The sequence below is a fragment of the Esox lucius genome, chromosome 4, assembly GCF_011004845.1.
Source record: "Esox lucius isolate fEsoLuc1 chromosome 4, fEsoLuc1.pri, whole genome shotgun sequence".
Classification (NCBI taxonomy): domain Eukaryota; kingdom Metazoa; phylum Chordata; class Actinopteri; order Esociformes; family Esocidae; genus Esox; species Esox lucius.
The window spans coordinates 10,280,533-10,301,604 of NC_047572.1; positions in this window are offsets into that span (position 1 = coordinate 10,280,533).

Sequence of the window (21,072 nt, forward strand, 5' to 3'; positions counted from 1 at the left end):
ACTTCAATCTGTTGTAACTGTTGTTAAAATACATATTCCAGTCATGCCTTTGCTGAAGTGCAATAGGCAGATAGGCTTCAATAAACTACAGTATTACTAGCTATACCAGTGTGCAGGTTTCTATTTTCTCCTAAGACACCTCTGTGTAACTATTTGCCAGAAACAAGATATATTCCATATGTGAGTGCATTTTTTAATTTGTAATCATGTCTGGACATTACAATGACCCTTAATCTCATTAACACCCACACAGGAAATGGTCCAAATAAATCAACAGGAATGCTCAATTTTTGAATGGTTAAACACTTGAAAATACTACCCAGGCTGGCTACATATGGTTGTTTATTTGTTTCTTCAAAGCCTGGCAAAGTCCAGCAAGAGAGTGCCAAATAATAGTGTTTGTAATGGAATTTTGCCCATTTAGTAAGATTTTTTTTACACCAAATGTACATCTGAACAGACAAGTTTACTTTTGCATTTATGTTAGTAGGCAACATATCTACCTACTCAAATAAATACAGAACCTGCTGTGGTTTCCATAGCTAGGTTTTGTTTGTTTCAAGATGGGCAGAACGGTATTCAAAATGAAACTATGAGTGTGACTGATGGCAAAATCCCCTTAAATGCCATGGATTTTTTAAGGCACGCTTCACAGTTTGAATTGATTCACCTGCCAAGATTTTGATCCACATCAGTTGTATCCAGGAACACACAATTGGCGATGATGATGTTTCATGTTTTCCAGGTGGTGTATATTCCTACTGTGAAATGGCTCCCACAATAGCACATGCCATCTAAGAACAAAGTGATGTCCTGATGAAAAACATGGATATGACATCACTTGTTCCTCTACAGACAAGAGAAAAGACTGTATATTATAGCTCCTTTTAGGAGACTGCAATCAAAATAAGGGCAGCCTTTGAACCATTATTGTATCATTGCAAGACAGAGTGAGACTACAAAGGGGAAAATAATTCGCTACGCGCTAGTCTAGCGATGCTCTGGTTTACACATTACCATGGTTGGGTTGTCAATTGACGGTGTTCTTTCATTCTTCTTTGAACATCACTTCCTCTCTGAAGATGTAACTTTCACTGGAGCAAGATACAACCATCTTGTCAACCAAGTGCTTTTGTCTTTATCTACACAGTCTGAGCAAGTTTTGTTCCATTAGAACTACTTCCTGAATATGTAACGCATAATCAAAACGCATTTAAGATCATTTGTTTGATTAATATAAACACTGTCTCGCTGCTATCAAAAAGCCCACCAGGAGTATAACCCTACTGTCCTAAATGTATTTTTGTCTGTCAACTTTTAGCATTTGTGTGATGCAACAGCTGATGGCATGGAGCAAGTATATGTCAGTGAGCATGTAATATTAATCAATCTTGGCAGCAGAAATGTCCTTTAAAGACCCAAAGTCCCAAATACTACCATATTACCTATCTGCTGCAGTGCACTACTTTTGACCAAAACTCTATTAGGCCCCAGTCAAAAGTAATGCATCTTTAAGGGGATATAGTGCCATATGAGACACAGGAGTTGGTGTCTCTGTGATTCTTCACCAATCCTTTACAAGCGGCTGTGTAAAGGCTGACGTAACAGGTATTTCTTTTAAAGGATTTTGGGTCAACTGTGGCATAAAGTGGTAGCCTAAACTAGCAGTGCTTTGTAAAAGGTAAGGTTTGTCATGTCTGATGCCATGCTAATTTTCACGTGACAGATGTAGTCTACAAGGCCTCATACAGCATACAGGTACCAGTTACATAAGCTAAAGCTAATGGGTTGGTTATAAAACATTGGCAAAGCATAATTCAAAATCGACCCAGTGTCCTAGGAATTCCATTCAAATTGAAACGTTTTTGTAAAACGCGATTTTGACCTGGCCTGTTAGCACTACATCTTGGCTGTGTTTACTGGAACGATGAGAGGCATTTGGGGGATTGTCTAAACAGGTGATTGTTTCGTTTTGGTCATTTCTGTTTATGTAGCATTAATACCAAACCTTATACTCAGGACTGTGTTGCCTAACCACATACTTACCCAAACCCTAAAGCACAAATGTAAGTCGAAACAAGAAATGTTTTTAGTTGCGATGTGATGACATTGGAATGGACCCTAATGTAATGATCACTCAAAACATCAAAAACTGTAATAGCAATAGAGATTTTATATGAATGTAATTCCTGGGAAATACAGTTGTTAAAAAGTGTATCCTCTGACCTGACATCATGCTAAAGGTTTGCTGGACCCATTCTTTCCTCATAATATATAACTATGACTTGCCAATGCGATTACCATGTCACCAGTTTAAACAAGAACTCCATTCATTCATTCCATTCCACCTGTACATTTAATGTACATTTAAAGGCCTATCCTATTGACCAAACAAATGATAATTCACCTAGTTCTCCCAGGGCTACACTGTCTGACGGATGGCATTATTTTATTAATGATTTAGAGCTGAACTTTGCATTGTGCTGACACCAGACATGGGATGGCTAAGCTATGAATTAAGCCCCCAAAATCCCTTTGATTCTTCCTGGCAGAAGACTGCACCATTACCATTACTGATTCTCGAAAAACTATCTGTAGTGTGCTATTTTTGGCTAGGTCCCATAAAGAAGCACACAAGTCTCTGGAAAAAGGTAGCACAATATAGTGTCTAGGGTGGCATTTGGAACATTACAGTATGTAGGAGGCCTGTGCTCGCCACTATCCACAAGTCCGTCCATCTATCAAGCTACCTGTTATAATCCTGCATAATGGAAAAGCAGAATGTCACCTTGTCTTTCTGAGAGGCAACTGATACCCTTCTTTAAGGAGAGAGGGAAAAAAAGTAATTTAGCACAAGTGCAGATCACATTTAATTAGAAAGAGCGGATTTAAATTGTCATGCATCAAACACTGTGAGATGACCAAATGGAAAGAACTTGGGCCATGGGCCAAGTTTCCATGAGCTGCCTCACAACCATCCAAATCCCTTGAGCTACAGAGGTCAAGAAGTCACAGCACAGCCACCTTAATTAATGATGACCAGGGCTTAACGAACCACCAGAATCTCAATGGGAAGTATCATAAATAGCACCCTGTTCCCTACAGGCTATGCTGAAAGATAGTGCACTACACAGGGATTGGGGTGCCATTTAGGATTCATGCATTATCTATGCTATTGTAAGAAAGATAACACTAAAACAAGTTTCCTGTTTCAAATCCCCGCCTCGTCAAGTAGTTTTTCAATCTATTAAAAACGCCTCACATAATATATCTCTTTTTAATTAGACACTAATTAAACTAATTGAACACATTCCATTGCATAGACGAGATAGTATCAGATAATGAATCTTATTTTGGAAACCAGGACAGGAATGAGATGTTTGTCAAGGGGGTCTGTCGCTTGTGAGTCGATTTCCAACATTTCGGTTGAGAAGTAGCAGCAGGTCTTTTTTTATTCCTGTTAACCTGTCAAAGTGGGTGCATCATTTTACCACTTAGTTGCCACCTTTTATTGGTGGAGTGATTTTTACTTTCATTATTTTGCCCAGAGCCATCAATCCACCCAGCTGTCAAAGTCCATTAATGCACATCTACATAAGCCAGAGCACAAATATTCATATGGATATCAGTTTTCATAATGCCGCTCTGAGAGATGGATTGAAATGACACTAAAATGAACTCCCTTTTGAATCTTTTGTGAGACAGGAACACACAGCCAGACGTATTGGATCGAGGTAAAATATGAATCATATGTATTTATGCATTTTACTTACTTACCTCTTTTACTGTGGACTTGGGTTCTGTGGCACTTTATTGTTGGACAGCATACAGTAATAAATACATGAATCCATTCTACTAAGTTGCTAAGTACAGCTCTGTTTCAAAAAAGTTGGGATATTTAAAGAAAAACAGCATGCAATGATGTGCAATTAATTGAAACCTTATATTCAGTAGAAAATTATACAAAGACAACATATCAAATGTTGAAACTGAGAAAATGTTATTGTTACTTGAAAAATATATGCCCACTTTGAATTTGATGCCAGTAACACATTTCAAAAGGCTGGGACAGGGGAAACAAAAGAAGGAAAAAGTGGTGTAAGGCAAAAAAAACAAAAACTGTGGAACATCTCATAATTAGGTCAAGTGGCAACAGGTAAGTAACATGATTGGGTATAAAAAGAGCATACCAGCGAGGATGAGTCTTTCAGAAGTAAAGATTGGGAGGGGTTCATCACTCTGTGAAAGACTGTGCAGGCAAACAGTGCAACAACTTAAAAATAACGTTTCTCAACGTAAAATTGCAGATTTTAGTTTGGGGATCTCATCATCTACGGTACACAATATAATTGAAAGTTACAGAGAAACTGGAGAAATCTCTGTAAGCAAGAGACAAGGCAGACACGATTCTGTAGTGACCATCACTGCATGGGCTCAGGAACACTTTCAAAAACCACAGTACGTTGCATCACAGTACGTCACATCTGCAAATACAAGAAAAACTCTACCATGAAAACTCTACCATGAAAACTCTACCATGTAAAGAAGTAACCATGTATAACCAAGATCCAGAAATGCCACCTTCTCTGGGCCCGAGCTCAATTAAGATTAACTGAGGCGAAGCGGTAAACTGTCCTGTGGCCTGATTAATCAAAACTTTAAATTCTTTGGACACTGCGTACTCCAGACTAAAGAGGTGAGGGACCATCCGGCTTGTTATGAGTGCACAGTTCAAAAGCCAGCATCTGTGATGGTATGGGGGTGCATTAGTTCACATGGCATAGGTGACCTGCACATCTGTGAAGGCATCATTAATGCTGAACAATAACTACAGGTTTTCTGGCAACATGCTACCATCCAGACATTGTCTTTTTCAGGGAAAGCCTTGCTTATTTCAGCAAGACAAAGCCATACCACATTCTACACGTATTACAACAGCATGGCTCTGTGGTAAAAGAGTCTGGGTGCTAAACTAGCCCCCTGCAGTCAAGATATGTCACCCATTGAAAACATTTGGCGCATTATGAAACCAATAATAAGACAAAGTAGACCCTGAACTGTTAAGTGGCTGAAATCCTATATCAAGCAAGAATGGGAAAACATTCTTCAATCAGAACTACAGCAATTGGTCTCCTCAGTTCCAAAACACAGAGTATTGTTGAAAGAAGAGATGATGTAACCAATACCGTGCACAGTCCTTCCAAGGGGCATTTGCTGAATCTGAAAAAGGGGGCGTAGTTGTCGGCTCACACAGATGGACCATGTGTTGGAGTGACATGCGAACAAATACGAACGACGCGTGCGCATCAGAGTGTCGCATGTAAAAAAGATGGACGACGCATGCCCGTACATATCCAGGGCAGATGGCCACGTCAAATGGAAAGGGCACTAGATAACAAAAGGGCATGTGATCGCCCCCATTGAGCCTTACCTGTGCACGTGCCTGGATGAAACGCAGTGGTAAACATGTACCTGTCCCAGCTTTTCTGAAAGGTGTTGTTTGGATCAAATCCAAAATGGGCATGTATTTTTCCAAAAACAATAACATTTCTCAGTTTGGTATGTTGTCTTTGTCCTGTTTTCAATTAAATATAGGGATGAATAATTTGCACATCATTACATTTAGTTTTTATTAGCATTTTAAACAGCGTCACAATAAAATAAAAAAATGGGGGTTGTACTTTGTTCATATTAGGTAACACTTTTTCATCTTCACTAAGATAAAGGTGCATTGATAAGTTTTTACAATAGCATAATACCTTCTTTTTTTACATTATAGGAGAACATTTAGTTCCACTTCACATTCCAATATACTGTGAGAAAACTGAGTATACATTGGGAAGTTACTCAAGTTCAAGATCATGCTATCCAGCCCTATAGTAAAAGCCTCTTTAGTCACATCCAGTGTTCTTCATGTTAATACCAGTTAAAGCATATGCAAGGATGCAACACAAGTGCAACACTTTCAGCTCTTTCAAGATGAATGCTTTGCATGATTAGATATTGCATTGTTGCACAAGGTATCATAAACATGCAATGTACAAAATGCATTCCTTATGTCTCACAGTGAGGCAGAATTATTATTCACTGGCCATCTTATCTAAACATATGAACTCAGCAGAAAAAAGGAAATGAATTTACCAGCTACAACCATAATCCTCCAGGTACTTCCTGGCAAGAATGAATAGGGTATCCTACACAGCCACGTGTTCTTGGGCAGTATCCTAAATGTCTTCTTATTCCAAACAATATTGCACTACTTTTGTCAAGAGCACGGGCCAAAAGGATCACACAATGTATGACATAGTGGTGCCATTTCTGAAGCACACTTCTCAAGGTATTCCCAGTCTTGGTCACAGCAAGAGCGGTGGTTCTTCCCTGAGGTCTTCCTCCCTGTCTAGCTGAGTTTTCCCATGGGATAATAGACCCCCTGTCTGGACACATCCCTACCAACACCATGCCACCTACCAAGCTTTGCACTTCCTCCAACCTAAGCCCATACTGTATGTCTCTCATTATCACTGTGTTCTAGGAGAGAGTGAGATAGATATGTTGAGGTCTCACACAGAGGAGCCACATTGATGTATTACAGGCATTGGAGTGCTCTGGTCCAAACAACTGAACAGAACACTCTCTCAATGGGAAACTCACTATTCATGTTATCTGGATGTCGACTGCAGTTCTCTGTTTCAAATACGTATTTAAACGTTTTTTGAGTGCACAGTAATTCGGATTTCACTGGTTGGAATGAAAGTCTAACTATGTTGTAACAAGATACTTTATGTTGCACGGTGCTAAATACTTCCAACCGTCCTGATAAAAATGTCATGTTTTTCGGGGTGGCACTCCGGGTGGATAATAATAATCAGCATGCTTTGCAAGCATTTATTTTTAGTATCCAAAACAACTTACAGTCAGTGCAATCAACTGAAGTAGATAAACAACCACTTATCCAAGTCATAGGCAGTAAGAAATGGAATTCTAGGTTTATCAAGAATGTTTTTAAGGTCAAGGGAAAATGTACACTTACAGTATATTGTACGTTCACTTTCATGTTATTTTATAATTGTATTTTAGTGATTGAAATGTATTCCTATATCTGACTTATTACCAAAATGAACTATCATCGGTTTATGAATTCTGTCTCACCATGAATAAATCTATGTGCAATCGATATGTCTAATGTATGTTTATATTTTATAGAAACATCTTGTACTATTGTTTGCATGGTTCTATACCTGATTGAAGCTGTTTGCTGAGGTGATTAAGTCTTTACGGATGGGTTTGCTAACAAAGGCACAACACTCTAAGGCCACAGGGACCATAAAGCCTTTCCTTGGGGCCAATGAACCAGAGGACTAAGACTCTGACTCAATCCTCTCACTACAACCAGGATCAATGTCCACCACAAACAAAAGAGTCATGATACATGTCCACTCACACAAGGAAACACACACACACACACACATTGTACCTTTTGTGTTGAGAATAGATAAAACAACCTACTGCTCAGTGGTCCTCCTGAGGTCACACCTGTGTAGCAACACAACAGTGTTAAGGGTTTCTTAATAAGATTTTCAGGCCAATTAAATGCATTGTCAATAGTTCTCGGAATGTTCTTATATTAATCTGTGCACAGAACAGTTCTGAGTAAGGCAATAGCTGACGTTAATACTGTATAGGCCCAAAAACTCCAAAGGGGAAATATGACTTAATTTGTTACAGCATTAATATAGTTTGACAAATAGACTGCATGGTTACAATAATTATTTTTATTTAGCTTGTAGCGTATCAATTCAAACCGCTCTCCTCATTTTTTATGGCATCTTGTCCCTATTGATTTATGAGATTCCGAGAGGGGGGTTGGTGATCAAAACAAAACAGTCACAAACGAGAAAATATAATATTTTGAACCAACAGGGAAAAGTCAGCCTTTCAAATCTTAAACCCCTATCAGGTATCCCAGCTTTTGGATTTATACATTCAACCTGCTGTATACCCTGTTTCAAAGCTTGACAAATGATGTATAAGAAAACCCATGACCCCAAAGGGGCGACAGTTTCCTTACACCTTGTGTGTCGCCATGTGGAATGACACTACAAAGTTTTCCTACTTCTAAACTAGTACATTGATTTTTAAGTTGTGCTGCACAGCTTCTGTCTGGTGACCTTTGGATCACCCCAGACTGACTGTTCCTAATTATGGTGGGGGCGGCATCTAGGGATTAGTTGAAGCTCAATGTTAAATTAAATCTGCCATCACATCTAAGACAATAGGACACCAATGTAGTTTGAAAATCCTAATTCATTTTAGTGGAGGTAGTAGTAATAATTGATCAAGAATTTTATGGCGATACTTATGTTTAATTTATTTAGTTATTCAATGACAACATCACTGTTTGCTGTCATCAGTGAAATGATAACAGTGGTTTCTAGCTGAAGTACCAGTTTACACCTTAATAAATAAGAATGCATTGCAAGGGAGCCCTGATTGGAGCACAAGTAAAGTCACAATGCTTTTAGAGGCACATATGTATTTGTTTAAGAATCTACAGTATGAATGACTGATATTATAAACTGGTTCTTTCCTCCATGGATGTTGAGTTGCATTCCAAGCTGGACTGTATTAGCCACCCTACCCCCCTAAACATGTGGTAACAAAAATTTGCACCATTTCACTTTCTTTAAATAGCTCACATTGCCTCAAAAAATAAGTTACAATTGTCTTCACAATTCTAATTTTTATGTTTACTTTACAGGCCCCAGAGACAGAAAATAAACAGAATTGGCACATGCAAAATTGTTGACACCCTAGACAGTATTTGGTATCACAGCCTTTGGTCAAAATAACTGGATCTAATTACGTTCTATACCCATTGATGATCTTTCTGTACCACTTCACTGGCAATTTGGCTCACTCTTCTTGTAAGAACTGTTCCAGTTCTCCCAGATTTGAAGGGTGCCTCCCAACTGATTGGGAGATCAGTTGGGAAGCAGATATCTCTATAGTTGTTAATTAGGATTTAGATCTGGACTCATTGCTGACCATTTCAGAACAGTCCATTGTTTTGACTTGAACCATTCTTGGTTGCTTTTTTAAATGTGCTGTCCAGCTGGACAATATACTCTGACAGAACCCCTTTTCTAACAAAGTATTTGACACTGTGCTCTGAAAAGCTTTGGTATTCTCACGTTGATGCTATGCACACAATCAAGGCACTCCACCACGTGTTCTTTTCTTTTAAGGTTTAATTTTGTTTTCATAGAGATTGTTCTGTTTTACCAAAAAAAAAGTGTTCTAATATGTCCTCATCTGTCCACAGGACATTATCCCAGAAGGATAGTGGCATGTTCAAGTGTGTTTTGACAAATTTCAGTCAGGCTTTCTTATGTCTCTCTCTCAGCAGTTTCCTCCTTTCACTGAGATGGTGACAGATGGTGTGAGTTGGAACTGTCGTACCTTGTGTATGAAGGTCGGCTTGAATCTGTGTGGCAGTTGATCAAGGGGCTTTCTCCACCATTCGAACAATAATTCGCTGGAATCTTTCATCAAGTTGCCTTCTTGTGGCGGCATCCAGGGAGGTTGGCTACAGAAGCATAGGCTTTAAACGTCTTTATAACATTATGTATGGTGGAACATCATGGTCTCTGGAGATCTTGTGTCTGAACACCTCAGATGAGTCTCTGGTTTATATTCTTTTCTCCATCCTCATTGCGGCACACACAGTGACACAAATCAGGACAAACATTTATTTTCTTTATTCAAGCTGGTTGAATAAGTTATTTTCATATTACAGGTCACTCATCACAGGTGATTTTTATTTTAATGTAAAATAGCTTGCTTGAAATCCATCACTTGCTTGATATCTTTAAGTTATATCTAACTAATTCTAGAAAGTGCCAATAATATTGTACAGGACATTTTATGTTTTCTTTTGTACATCTGCCAATCAAAAATACTTAGTGTGGGGCGCCAATAGGGCACCAATACTTTTGTCACAATTGTATGCCTGCCAATAGTTCCATAGAAAATATATCAATGCGCATCCATAAGAATTTCATCACATTCATTTTGTTCATGATGTCTGAATCATCAATTATAATATCAACTCACACATTACCAAATGCAACTATTCACTGTCAATGCAGTTTCCTTTAGCCTGAGTTTGAAAAGGTTAGGTATCAAGCTATAAAGTGACAGGTATAGTGAATGGAAAACATCAGTGCTAAAATGGACAGTGTCCTTTTACGTAGCAACAGTGCAAAAACAATTAACAAACAATTACATTTGCCTGTGACTATATTCACAATACAGCACCTTCCCAATGCCTTATTGCTTCATTTATTTAATAGGTCCAAAACATTTATAAAGTAGACTTTCCTGTTTTAACCCATCTTACCTATTTAAAGTTACATTGTATTTGTAGTTATTTTTCTAATAAAGATGTTGACACTGAAATAATACATATTTACAATAGGCATAACCTGTATCTTAGAAATGCTTTCATTGGGTTATAATTGTTTCGTATGAGTGGGCATAAAACAACTGTTTTGAGTATGGCTTTGTTGCGATTGATCATGTTTGTTTTGACCAACTAAAGGAAACTTTATTTTAAAAACAGGACAAAAGTAAAGCCTGTTATCCCTCTGACAAGTTTGAATAATGCAGTTTGAGACTGTTTGAATCCTGAACCCTGTTTGAAGTACAATAGACTGATATAACTACTGTAGAAGGTGCTGGACAACCTAAGTAGAGCATGTTTGGATTAGGCATTATAGTTTTAATGTGAATGTGTTTTCTGGCTTTTTACCAATCCATATTTCTCTTGTAATGTTGTTTTTGATTTTTAATAAAGGTAAATAGCACCCTTGTGCCTGTAGTGGACCATTTTAATACAAAAAGTATTACAATACGGTGCAATTTTAAACAAAATATTTCAGTTCAGTTAGGATGGATTCCCTCCAATTGAAAAAAACTAAACAATCTAATGTCTAGTGTTTACTGTCCTTGACACAGTAACAATGGAAGATCAGCTGACCAGTTTCTTAATTCTAAAGGCTTTGTCGGACTAATAGCAAATAACTTTGCTCAATGCCCTGTGTAATCTCAGACTCATTGTTGTCGCACCGGGAAATCAGGCAGTAGGACATGCTTTCAAGGGACACGGTGGAGCCAGTTGATAGCATAGAAATAGATTTTCTAGAATGAACAATATCCATTCAAGTCAAAATTATTTGATGGCTGGGCTGGAGGCCATATTGAGTGTGTGTGTGTGTGTACCTTAATTGTATGGTCAAATTGCTGTGTCCTGAGGGGCTTTTGTTAGCTGGTAATACTGTTTCTAGTTGATTTATTAGAGGGTCCTTTGTTGATGGTTTAGGTAGTCATACTGTGCAGCTAGTACTTTGTTCTTGTAATACCAAATAACAAGCACAATTCCTCTGAAAATAAACCACAACAAAGGTCCACCAAAGTTTAGCATTATACCACTACTGATATTTAAAGGGATTTTCCCATTGAGCTGACATCTGCAGCATTTACTATGAATTCGACTTCTGTGAATGTGCAGTCAAAAAGGGGCAGTTGTTTTGAGCCTGGCCCTAAGCTTATACAGCATGTTTTCTATTTTAGTTTGATGGAATCACATTACTTACATCTGAAGCCATCTGTGATATTTGATATGTACATTTTTGAGAGAAAGCATAAGATCATGTCCATACGCTCCATTACCTTTTATATGCCTACTTTGAGACCACATTCTTTTTGAATGATCCTGGTTTATTACATCAGAAAAGTGCATACAACTTAAATAGGAAAGAGTAACACAAGTGACTGATTTTAGTACTAACAATCTAATCAAACTAAAGTTAGTGTATCTATTAAAAGGCACTATTAATAAGACATATTCAATAATGTATTGTACTATCATTAAATGTATTGACATGAACATGTCTGTATCTCTTTATCTTTTTGAGTGATGAAATTGGCAAACACTTTGATTTATGTCTAGTCTTTACATAACGTATCAGACACAACTAGCCCAATTTATAGATACAATGTTCACAAAATTACTGTTTTGCCAAAGGGAAACGCCATAATAACAACAATTGACAACAAAGAGCACAGTCCAAATTTGTGTTTGTACAGGCATTGTATCTCAATTTGGTCCAGAGTCACACTGCCGAAAAAATAATCTTGCTGCAACTGAATATTATAATAATTATTTGTATTTTCATTACTATAAATGTTCTGTTTATTAATGGTTTATTGTTTTTTTTGTTTTTTTACATCTGAAGCAACCGATACACTACAAGTTTACATTTCCTGCTCAAATTAAGGTCTGACATATCTGTTAATGTTTTTCTACCTTACTTCTGTAGTCTCCTTTGGTAGTCTGTTCCAACAATATCTCCAAATGTAAGATTGCCCTGGCAGCCAATCTACCACAAAATGATGAGTCACTCAGTAATCAGCATGAAGAGGTTCCACTGAAGGAGAACAAATAATACCTTTCGCTGTAAGGGCTTTTTGTGATTGGGAGTTATGTCACAAAATACTTGTATTTGTGCGGTGGCCCAGCCATATTGACAGTTATTGAATAGCCAAAGCACGAAATATCAACACACTTATTGTTAGCATTTCTCTAAAGAAGGATAGTTTGAAAGAAGAACATGGGACATTATTGTATTGGTGTTTCGTAACAACTCCATTGTAAGACTGACTGACACACTGGTCAGAGTTATCTAAGCTTCATGACTACCCATTCAAACAAGATGTCCAATTAGTTTCAAATAGATGCCTTTGGACAGTCCTTTCTTTTTTTAAAGTACTTTCTTTTTAAATGGCATTGAATTTCATGGTGACGGACGATTAAACCTTTGGGATGTCTTCTTGTATACAATCTAAGGCGCTTTAACAGCGCCAGTGTCCATCTCCTTATGTAACCATGTTAAAAGTGTGTTGAAGTGAATGACAAAAGGTTCTACCTAGGCGAGATAGACATGCAACTCATACACAGAAAGTGACAATAGGGACATCTTTCATGTACAAAAAAAGTTGCCATGGAAACAAGTAACAGCAGAGGTAACTATGAGCATAGAATTAAGGGAAAAGGATTGGCAATTAATATTTTAAAAAATTATTACAATGTCTGAATGCCTGGTGAAAAGTTGACCAGACCCCTGAGCTAGCACTTCCTACTGTCAATGTTCATGACTGGTCCTTAGGTGTCGTAGGTTCTCAGGTTTCTTCCTGAGGTTCAAGCGTTAGTTTTACAAGTATTGGTATCCTTTATTATAAACAGCCTAGGTTGAATACATTGTGGGACAGTTACGTAGGAACCCAACTGTGCCACTGGTCCTGACAAGCAATTTCATTTGAGCTTAAGAATGGAATGTGTTTCAGCAGGTTCACCATTAAAGCGCAAAGCTGAAAACATACATATAGACTGCATTAACTTGGTCAAATGGTACAGCTCTGTGTTTTTCATACCTTCCTTGTAATAATAGTCACCGAACTACCTAAACCAAATTAGCGTCATTCACTGCATCTCATCTATGACCCAAATGTCAACATGTTCCCCATTTAGTGCACTGGTCAAAATGATGCATTCAATAGTAAATACATTTGGGATGAGGTTAAATGCACCACTATGTGGCTTCTGTTTGTTTCTGGAGAGGCCATCACATGTTATGTGAAATACAATGTGAATTATAATAGCTGGCTCGCCCACTTTTATCACAATCTGTCAAAGTAGATTATTACAAGGCTTATTGGTTCCCTGATTTTCATTTAATGCCTCAGAGATGCGTTATTGCTCACACTTTATGATCTCATATTGTTTTATTGAACATGTATTGTGCATCTCTGGCAATAGGCCTACCCATTTTTATGGCTTTTTATGCAGTCAGTTTAAAAAAAGTATGTTCTCCTGAAATTTTGTACAGTTTTTCTTAAAGGTGCACTCCAGTCACGTAATAATCTGAACTCTTATTCCAAATGAATAGCCCCACTTTGCAAATACATTACTGATTTAGAAGACAAAATAAGAATTACATCTGATTATAGCCAATTAAAATGAGAAGGGGAGTACAATCCACGCCCCCAAAAACCTGCTGGACATCTGAACCTCATTTTGATTGTAATTGGTGGTGATACATACGGTACCAGGCAAAAGTTTGGTCACACCTACTCATTCAAGGGTATTTCTTTATTTTTCTATTTTCCACATTTTAGAACAAGAGTGAAGACATCAAAACTATGAAATAACACATAGGGAAATATTTAGTAATGCCATAGGTGTTAAACAATTCAAGATACATTTATATTTTAGATCGTTCAAAGTTGCCACCCTTTGCCTTGATGACAGCTTTGGCTTTCCTAGCATTCTGTGAACCAGCTTCATGAGGCAGTCACCAGGAATGCTTTTCCAACAATATTGAGATGGAGTTCCCACATATGCTAAGCTCTTGTAGGCTGCTTTTCCTTCACTCTGGGGTCCAAATCATCCCAAATTCATCATACAATCTCAATTGGGTTGAGGTTGGGTGATTGTGGAGGCCAGGTCTTCTTTCACAGCACTCAAATAGCCCTAATACTGTCAGGAGGTGTGTTTTGGCTCATTGTCCAAACAAATGATAGTCCCAATAAGCACAAACCAGATGGTAGCTGTGGTAGCCATGCTGGATGAGTGTGTCTTGAATTCTAAATAAATCACAGACAGTATCACGAGCAAAGCACCTCCACACGATCACACCTCCTCCTTGATGCTTTACTGTTTTACACCTGTTCACCCACTCTGCGTTTCAAATACACAAGGTGTTCGGAACCAAAATACTCAAATTTGGACTCATCTGATCAAAGGTCGGATTTTTACTGGTCTAATGTCCGTTTTTTGTTTTTCTTTGCCCTGATAGTCTCTTCGTATTGCTGTCCTTCAGTAGCAGTTTATTTGCAGTAATTCAAACATGGAGGCTTGATTCCCACTGTCTCCTCTGAACAGTTCAACTCTGTGAAGCATTTATTTGGGCTGCAATCTGAAGTGCAGTTAATTGTCGATTTATGAGGCTGGTAACTGTAATGAACTTTCTTTCCTGTGGCTGTCCTCAAAGGAGCCAGTTTCATCAGTGTTTGATGGTTTTTATGACTGTACTTCAAGAAACTTTCAAAGTTCTTGAGGTTTTCTGGATCGACTGACCTTGATGTCTCTAAGTAATGATTGGCTGTCGTTTCTCTTTTCCTGTTTGAGCTGTTCTTGTCATAATATGGACTACTACAGTAAGGACATACTGATGGTTATCTGTATACCAACCCTACCTTCTCAAAATAATGCAAAGAGTGTGCAAAGCTGTCATCAAGAGAAAAATTCCACAATACAAAATGTATTTTGATCTGTTTAATATTTTGTTTTGCTTGCTACATGACTCCTTATATGTTATTTCATTGTCTTAATGTGATTCACTATTATTCTGGTAAAAAGTCAACCTAAAGAGAAGCCTTGAATGAATAGGTAGGTGTCCACACTTTTGACTGGTACGGAATGTATGAGACACAGTAAGGTCATGTTCAGAAAGTGAGATCATTTTGGAGGAGTTCGGCAATTGCAATGTGGTGATCAAATTGACCGGAGTGCATCTTTAAAATGGTTTTGCATGTTATGCATGTGACGGAAAGGGTTTTAATGTGGCGGTAGTTGGGTCAGTGAAGGGCATTTTGGTTGTACTTCATGAAATATCACTGTTATTGCACCATCATTTAATTTAGCTTTGTGTATCTTCAGATACAGTCTGCATGCAAAACTAAAAATAACACGGTGGTTTGTTACCAGGATGTGGCAGGGGTGGGGAGTGGAGCCTGAAGGAACATAGATGCATCTTAATTAATCCATTATTTAATCACTAGACAATATTCTACAATAATTATAATTTTTTTTTTGCTTTTTATTCGACATACACATAAAGATTTTTATTCTTACAAGTTAAACACAGGTGTTGAGAATTTTCCATGTGTGAATGCTAGACTAATAAATCAAAGTGTATTCTAAAGAGGAAGATAAATGGTCTTAATCCAGTCTGCAGACAGGGACCTTTGGGCTGTGCAAATCCAGATCTGTGTTATCTGACGTATGATGATCTGGATTGGACAATAAGGTTTCCATAAACATTTGGTTTTGAACAGTTTCCCAGCTGTTTGCCCGTGTTGCTTTTTGCTTCCTATGGGGAAATACACAAACCATATTTACAAACTTTAAATTACCAACATCATATGTAAAATGTCAAAAATTTAATTTTGGATGCTGCAGCATGACCACAATTAGAGCAAAATCAAATATTATGTGAGATCCACAAAAACCCTCTGACTTAATATCTGTCAGCTAGCTCACAATCCAATAAAATTCTGATCTCTTGCTTTCACACTGCAGAAACACCTGTCTTTTTTAAGTCATTAATTGGTTAGTTAGTTCCTTCTAAAGTAAGATTTTCATCGTTAGTGGTGTTTCTTGTCTCTGATATCTAGATTCTCTGATAACTCGGCTGTACGTTGTTTGTATACAGAATCACCAGACGATTTAAACCCATGTGGAGCTTATTGTCGGATTATGCTACTTTATATAAAATCATATACATTCGTCATCTCAAAGTGGTCAAAAACAAGACAAAGACAACTGCCAGGGTTGGAATACATCGGCCTACAAATGATGAGGAGTTGAGCCCACTCATGGCCCTGGGTGACTTTTACTTTGAAAAACAGCTCATTAGGGTTGGCTAAAAAGTGATATTTTCTCTCTGGCACAAAGAACTGTTAGTTTAGTAGATATTTGAGCAGTTATAATTGTGAATGATGAAAATGGTCTGTGAACTACAGGCATTGCCCGACTTATCAATTGAATAAATTGGGTGATTTTCACCCTGTTAATATATCGTTCAAGGCAAACTCATTTTTAATACATCTTTTATTGCCCTGGGCAAAACTGTGTTTCTTTGATCCTACTGCAAGCCTCTGCATAAAGGATCATAAGGAATTGTGCCATTAGGATTTGGGGGTACCATCTTCTTTTATCAATTACATCAAAGTTAAGCTGGTTGCCCATTAAACACACACATTAGGTCTCTCTGGAAAAAAAAATACATTGTTGGAGGAAATAAGGAAGGGCAAATCTTTTGAATAACCCAGTATCCCCTCCTTTTGACCAGATGATCAACATTTGACTGGTAATATAGACAGACGGCAAATTTGGCTAGCATTTTGTCAAACCTCAAAGCATCATGCTTCTTATTGTTTTCACTTGGGGCAAGCTTTTTGGAAAAAGTCCAGGGGCTTTCAAAAACTGTTTTCTGTTCGACGAGTGAGTTAATGCTTCTCTTTAACCTTAAATACATCAACATTACCAGTTTGCTAAAACAATGTTCTACTGGCATGCCTGTGGGCCTGTGTCATTTACTCTTCAACAGTGGGAAAGCAAACACTGTTAAAATCAGGGCAGTAGTTACAAGTGAATGATTTCTAAGTAGATACAAGATAATAATAATAATATGCACATATATAATCCCAGCAGTTAATATATATGTGTGTGCGTGTACAGTATCTCACAAAAGTGAGTACATCCCTCACATTTTTGTAAATATTTGATAATATTTTTTCATGTGACAACACTGAAGAAATTACACTTTGTTACAAAGTAAAGTAGTGAGTGTACAGCTTATATAACAGTGTAAATTTGCTGTCCCCTCAAAAAAAACACAACACACAGCCATTAATGTCTAAACCGCTGGCAACAAAAGTCAGTACACCCCTAAGTGAAAATGTCCAAATTGGGCCCCAAGTGTCATAGTTTTGTGTGGCCACCATTATTTTCCAGCACTGCCTTAACCCTCTTGGGCATGGACTTCACCAGAGCTTCACAGGTTGCCACTGGAGTCCTCTCCCACTCCTCCATGACTACATCACGGAGCTGGTGGATTTTAGAGACATTGCGCTCCTCCACCTTCCATTTGAGGATGCCCCACCAATGCTCAATAGGGTTCCCTCAATGAACTGTAGCTCCCCAGTGCCGGCAGCCCCAGACTATGACACTCCCACCACCATGCTTGACTGTAGGCAAGATACACTTGTCTTTGTACTCCTCACATGGTTGCCGCCACACACACGTGGTCTCATCAGACCACAGGACATGGTTCCAGTAATCCATGTCCTTAGTCTGCTTGTCTTCAGCAAATTGTTTGCGGGCTTTATTGTGCATCCTCTTTAGAAGAGGCTTCCTTCTGGGACGACAGTCATGCAGACCAATTGGATGCAGTGTGTGGCGTATGGTCTGAGCACTGACTGGCTGGCCCTTCAACCTCTGCAGCAATGCTGGCAGCACTCATACATCTATTTCCTGAAGACAACCTCTGGATATGACGCTGAGCACGTGCACTCAAGTTCTTTGGTCAACCATGGCGAGGCCTGTTCTTAGTGGAACCTGTCCTGTTAAACCGCTCTATGGTCTTGGTCACCGTGCTGCAGCTCAGTTTCAGAGTCTTGGCAATCTTCTTATAGCCTAGGCCATCTTTATGTAGTGCAACAATTCTTTTTCTCAGATCCTCAGAGAGTTATTTGCCATGAGGTGCAATGTTGAACATCCAGTGACCAGTATGAGGGAGTGTGAGAGCAATGACACCAAATTGAACACACCTGCTCCCCATTCACACCTGAGACCTTGTAACACTAATGGGTCACATGACACCAGGGAGGGAAAATGTGAGATAATGTGAGATACGTACACAAATATATATACACTCACCTAAATGATTATTAGGAACACCATACTAATATTGTGTTTGACCCCCTTTCGCCTGCAGAACTGCCTTAATTCTACGTGGCATTGATTCAATCTCCTGAACTCCAAACTGAATGTCAGAATGGGAAAGAAAGGTGATTTAAGCAATTTTGAGCATGGCATGGTTGTTGGTGCCAGGCGGGCCGGTCTGTGTATTTCACAATCTGCTCAGTTACTGGGATTTTCACGCACAACCATTTCTAGGGTTTACAAAGAATGGTGTGAAAAGGGAAAAACATCCAGTATGCGGCAGTCCTGTGGGCGAAAATGCCTTGTTGATGCTAGAGGTCAGAGAAGGATGGGCCGACTGATTCAAGCTGATAGAAGAGCAACTTTGACTGAAATAACCACTCGTTACAACCGAGGTATGCAGCAAAGCATTTGTGAAGCCACAACATGCACAACCTTGAGGCGGATGGGCTACAACAGCAGAAGACCCCACCGGGTACCACTAATCTCCACTACAAATAGGAAAAAGAAGCTACAATTTGCACAAGCTTACCAAAATTGGACAGTTGAGGACTGGAAGTATGTTGCCTGGTCTGATGAGTCTCGATTTCTGTTGAGACATTCAGATGGTAGAGTCAGAATTTGGCGTAAACAGAATGAGAACATGGATCCAACATGCCTTGTTACCACTGTGCAGGCTTGTGGTGGTGGTGTAATGGTGTGGGGGATGTTTTCTTGGCACACTTTAGGCCCCTTAGTGCCAATTGGGCATCGTTTAAATGCCATAGCCTACCTGAGCATTGTTTCTGACCATGTCCATCCCTTTATGTCCATCATGTACCCATCCTCTGGTAGCTACTTCCAGCAGGATAATGCACCAGGTCACAAAGCTCGAATCATTCCAAATTGGTTTCTTGAACATGACAATGAGTTCACTGTACTGAAATGGCCCCCACAGTCACCAGATCTCAATCCAATAGAGCATCTTTGGGATGTGGTGGAATGGGCGCTTCGTGCCCTGGATGTGCATCCCACAAATCTCCATCAACTGCAAGATGCTATCCTATCAATATGGGCAAACATTTCTAAAGAATGCTTTCAGCACCTTGTTGAATCAATGCCATGTAGAATTAAGGCAGTTCTGAAGGCGAAAGGGGGTCAAACAGAGCATTAGTATGGTGTTCCTAATAATCCTTTAGGTGAGTGTATATACAGTGGGGAGAACAGGTATTTGATACACTGCTGATTTTGTAGGTTTTCCTACTTACAAAGCATGTAGAGGTCTGTCATTTTTTTATCAAAGCTACACTTCAACTGTGAGAGATGGAATCTAAAACAAATATCCAGAAAATCACAATGTATGATTTTTAAATAATTAATTAGCATTTTATTGCATGACATAAGTATTTGATCACCTACCAACCAGTAAGAATTCCGCCTCTCACAGTCCTGTTAGTTTTTCTTTAAGAAGCCCTCCTGTTCTCCCATCTTTACCTGTATGAACTGCACCTGTTTGAACTTGTTACCTGTATAAAAGACACCTGTCCACACACTCAATCAGACTCCAACCTCTCCACAATGGCCAAGACCAGAGAGCTGTGTAAGGACATCAGGGATAACATTGTAGACCTCCACAAGGCTGGGATGGGCTACAGGACAATAGGCAAGCAGATGGTGAGAAGGCAACAACTGTTGGCGCAATTATTCGAAAATGGAAGAAGTTCAAGATGACGGTAAAGTCTCCCTCGGTCTGGGGCTCCATGCAAGATCTCACCTCGTGGGGCATCAATGATCATGAGGAAGGTGAGGGATCAGCCCAGAACTACACGGCAGGACCTGGTCAATGACCTGAAGAGAGCTGGGACCACAGTCTCAAAGAAAACCATTAGTAATACACTACGCCGTCATGGATTAAAATCCTGCAGCGCACGCAAGGTCCCCTTGCTCAAGCCAGCGCATGTCCAGGCCCATCTGAAGTTCGCAAATGTCTGGATGATCCAGATGAGGAATGGGAGAAGGTCATGTGGTCTGATGAGACAAAAATAGAGGTTTTTGGTCTAAACTCCACTCGCCGTGTTTGGAGGAAGAAGAAGGATGAGTACAACCCCAAGAACACCATCCCAACTGTGATGCATGGAGGTGGAGACATCATTCTTTGGGGATGCTTTTCTGCAAAGGGGACAGGACGACTGCACCGTATTGAGGGGAGGATGGATGGGGCCATGTATTGCGAGATCTTGGCCAACAACCTCTTTCCCTCAGTAAGAGCATTGAAGATGGGTCGTGGCTGGGTCTTCCAGCATGAC